This window comes from Myotis davidii, unplaced genomic scaffold (assembly GCF_000327345.1).
Source record: "Myotis davidii unplaced genomic scaffold, ASM32734v1 scaffold102, whole genome shotgun sequence".
Lineage (NCBI taxonomy): Eukaryota > Metazoa > Chordata > Mammalia > Chiroptera > Vespertilionidae > Myotis > Myotis davidii.
Genome location: NW_006293778.1, coordinates 1782726 through 1787591, shown reverse-complemented (window position 1 = coordinate 1787591; position 4866 = coordinate 1782726).

The following is a 4866-nucleotide window of genomic DNA, read 5'->3' as shown; positions in this document are numbered from 1 at the left end:
TGCACTTCCCCTACTTGGGGTCGAGCCTGCAACCCGGGCATGTGCCCTGACCTGACTGGGAATCAAACTGTGACCTCCTGGTTCATAGGTCAATGCTCAACCACTGAGCCACACTTGCCAAGCCCTAAACATTTTTTAATCTGGAATTTTTTTTTTTTTATCTCTTGGATTCCCTCGTTTATAGTTTAGAAATGACTGTCCTATCCTAAAAACCTTGTACACATTTTTTTGGATATGGGGCAGTTTCTCCCTTTTCCTTCTACTTTTACTAAAATAAAGGGAAAGCTTTCCATCTTCCCACAGAAACTAGAACAAGAAGATGGAACTCAATGGCTTTTTTTCTGCTCGACATTTTGCAAACTTTAAGAAACAAAGCACTACAACATGTCAATGCACAATAATGATAATATTAATAATGATGGTGCTGATGATGATAATGATGAATTAGACGATATAATTCTCTTCTTATTCTAAGTGTGAAAACTGAAGCAAAATGATGAAGTGCCTTCCCAAGCTCGGTGGCTCCACCATGAGAACTCGGGATTCTCCTCCCCTCACACTTCTTCAGGGAGAACAAATATCACTAATGCTCATCCTCGCCAGGAGAAAGCCACACGGGCCCATTCAATGGCCAATTAGAATAAATTGTAAATTAGGACAAATATCATAGGTAATACAAAAATCAACAGCTCTCCGAAGAAAAGGAACAAAAAACCTGAATAAATAAGCTTAACGGTCCATTGTTTGTGGGGAAAATGATGAAATTATCATCAAAATATTCTATGAATTGAAGACAAATTTTCATGTGGATAGATTTTCATTTTAAAAAAACCTACCTAGAAAAAAGTAAGACTCTTCTAGGACAGGTATTAGTTTTCCTAAAAGGGGCATTAGTCTGTCTGATAAGAGAATAAATAAATATATATATATATATATATATATTCTTTGTGTGAGTCTTAGCAAACTGGTCAATTAAAATTCTTCATATTAACCTACCTTGTAAAGTAATGTTTGTGACTGTGCTAAGCATTTGGACATTAAAACCGTGTCCACACCGGAGAGTGTGCTAATTATCCCAGAACCAAGCCCACAGGGACCGAATCATTCAGGTGAAAACACCCTTTTTCTTTTAAGAGCAATTTTAGGGACACACATTAACAGCAAATACTGTTACACTTCTTTTGCCCTGCAAAACACGAACCTGGTCTAAATATCAATGTGCAGATGCCAAACCTGTGTTTCAACAATGTGCCAGTCTGCTTTCCTCACCAAAACTCTGGGTGAGGCATTGTTTTCACATTCAGGGACATTAGTCCAGCAAGGCAGGGGGAAAAAAAAATCATCATTTGGACAGCACATCTTTCAGACATTCCCTTCTTTTATTGATTTGTTTTCTCCTGTCCCTTTTCTCCTTCTTTTGTTTCCTTATCATAGCTTCAGGTTATTTCGTGCAAAGTATTGATGGGAATGGATGGTTTTGGTCGATGGAGAGCTAATGCATCCCTAATCCCACTATTGTTATAGAGTTATGCTTTACTCTGGTCTCTGATGGGGGGAAAGGTGCAAAGCTGTTGATCCTAGTTTTATTTGTCACAAACCCATCCATCAATCAAGCGCAAGCATGTCTGAATGCTGAATGACATGTGGGTCTCAGCTGAAAAAATTCGATAACACTGTATTGTCAGGTCTCTCACTCTTTTTTTTTTTGATAAGAAATACATTTGACTGAAATAGATAAGCATGCAACTACTAAAGACTTGAAGAGAGAAAGTGACATATTAGCACCAAAGGTTATACATCTTTGGCATTAATGATACTTATAAGTAAATAAAATGGGAGGGGCAGCTACGCTAGAAACATACAACGTCCCTAAGGCTTGGTTATGTTTAACTATCACCGCTCTACTATTATTCAGATTTTCAAATATCAATCTGACCATATTTCACAGTTGGCTGCCCTGGTTTTAAAACGCTAGCAAAGGCGCCATTGGTGAAGGGGGTGGGGTGTGGGGAATAACTATCTCTTGTTTACACTGCTCTGAACAGTACAGACAGATCTCTTTTTGTTGTGTATGTTAGGTAGACCCTGGCATATTTTTGTGTCCAAATGAACTCGTAAATTCGCAACCATTTCCTCTTGTGAGTGAAAGCATTTGGGGGGGGGCGGTGCAGGGGGCAGCCTTAATGATTTTAAACTGGAAATATATATGCATGTCATTTTAGTAGTGACTTAACTTATAATTACAGTCTCAAACATGGTTGTGTCCCTTTTATTCCAGTTACTGAATTAGGTACTTTAATACATTGTGAAAGCCTATCTTTTCAGTTATATACAATTTTCTATTCATAGTCATTTCAAAGTAATTGCATTTGGAAATAGTTGAAACGTTAAAAAACAACACTACTCGTATAACATAATTTTAGGGGCAAAATTAATCAACCAATCAGAACATTTTAAAAACCATTTTATTTTCTTGTCATAACATTTGAGAAAAGACAAGTATTTTTTAAATGACCTTAAAAAAAAAAAAGCCCACTGAGGAAGGTAACAAAAAGACAATCCTGAGTTAGAAGGCACCGAGATGAACGTTTTGTAGCTGTATCACCACACTATGGAAGTAAGCCATTTTTTTCTCTGTTCAGTGACTAGGGGCTAGGAAACTGCAAAAAATCAATGTGGGAGTGCTGTGGATTTGTGGGGTAAATTACATGTGCTTGGCCGCTCCTTTGTATCTGCCCTATATTCTACACAAGATACTTTAGATGGAGCTGTCACATAATACATATACTTCCTATTGATTTTTATAGATTTAACAGAACTTGAATTGAACTTCATAATAAGGCAAGAAGAGAAACTGTATCTCCCTCAGATCCCTAATACCTGAATTATTCTCAAAATTATCTAAATGGCAGCTCCCAATTCTGAATTCATGCTGGGAGACCAAAACAAACCAAAAAATCAAGTTCGATTCCTAATTCTCTTCATGTTCTATTTTTTCTTCTCTTATTTACATTTTATCTTAACTTCCCCATCCCTTTAAACACGTTAATTTTTTATTGAATCTATTGGGGTGACATTGGTTAATAAAATTATATAGGTTTCAGGTGTACAATTCTATAATATCATCTATATATTATATTGTGTATTAACCACCCCCTCCCCCCAACCCTCTTTCCGTCTGGTTCACCATACTGTCATCTGACTATGAGGGGGTTTTTTTGTTGTTGTTTTTTGCTTAATCCCCTCACCTTTTTCACCCAGACTCCCTACACCCTCCCCTCTGATAGCTTTCAGTCTGTTCTCTGTATCTAGGAGTCTGTTTCTATTTTGTTTGTTAGCTTATTTTGTTCATTAGATTCCACGTATAAATGAAATCATATGATAGTTGTCTTTCTCTGACCAGCTCATTTCACTTAACATAATACTTTCCAGGTCCATCCATGCTATTCCAAAAGGTAAGATTCCCTTCCTTTTACAGCTGAGTAGTATTCCATTATGTAAATATACCACAGCTTTTTTATCCACTCATAAACTGATGGGCACTTGGGCTGTTTCCAAATCTTGGCTATTATAAATAACTAGAGGCCTGGTGCACGAAATTCGTACACTGGAGGCGGGTTCCTTCAGCCTGGCCTGCACCCTCTCACTGGCGGGTGAACATCCTCCTTGCAGTCCAGGATCCCTCTCACAGTCCGGGACCCCTCGCTCCTTACCACCCTCCTGCTCGCTGCTCCTTAGCGCTGCCACAGAGGTGGAGAGGCATCCACCACCACCACTGCACTCACCAGCTGTGAGCCAGGCTTCTGGCTGAGCAGTGCTCCCCCCATGGGAGTGCACTGGCCACTAGGGGGCAACTCCTGCGTTGAGCGTCTGCCCCCCTGGTGGTCAGTGCACATCATAGGAAGCCGGTCGTTCTGCTGTTCAGTTGATTTGCATATTAGGGTTTTATTATATAGGATGACGCAGTGAACATAGGGATGAAGATATTCTTCCAAATTAGTATTTCAGATTTCTTCAGATATATTCCCAGAAGTGGAATCACTGGCTCATAAGGCAGGTTCCCTTTTTAATTTTTAGAGATAACTCCATATTGCTTGCCACAGTGTCTGTACCAATCTGCATTCCCACCAACAGTCATGAGGGTTCCCTTTTCTCCAAATTCTTCCTAATACTTGTTGTTTGTTGATTTATTGATGATAGCCATTCTGACAGGTGTGAGATGATATCTCCCTGTAGTTTTCATTTGCATTTCTCTGATTATTAGTGACCTATTATTCTCTGATTATTAGTGACCTTGAGCATCTTTTCATATGCCTGTGTACTCTTTGGATAAATGTCTCTTCATGTCCTTTGCCCATTTTTATTTTTTAAATATATTTTTATTGATTTCAGAGAGGAAGGGAGAGAAAGATAAAAACATCAATAATGAGAGAGAATCATTGATTGGCTGCCTCCTGCATGCCACCTATTGGGGATAGAGCCTGTGACCCAGGCATGTGCCCTGACTGGGAATCAGACCTGTGACCTCCTGGTTCATAGGCTGGTGCACAACTACTGAGCCACGCCCGTTGCCCATTTTTAATTGGATTATTTGGATCCTTGGTATTGAGTTTTGTAAGTTCTTTATAAATTTTGGATAGTAAGCCCCTATCAGATGTACCAGCAAATATGTTGTCCCATTCTGGTGGGTTGCCTTTTCACTTGTTGATGGTTTCCTTTGTTGTGCAAAAGCTTTTTAGTTTGATGTAGTCCCATTTGTTTATTTTTCTTTTGTTTCTCTTGCCTGATGCAATATATCAGAAAAAGTACTGCTACAAGAAATGCCCAACATTGTACTGCCTATATTTTCTTCTAGGATTATGGTTT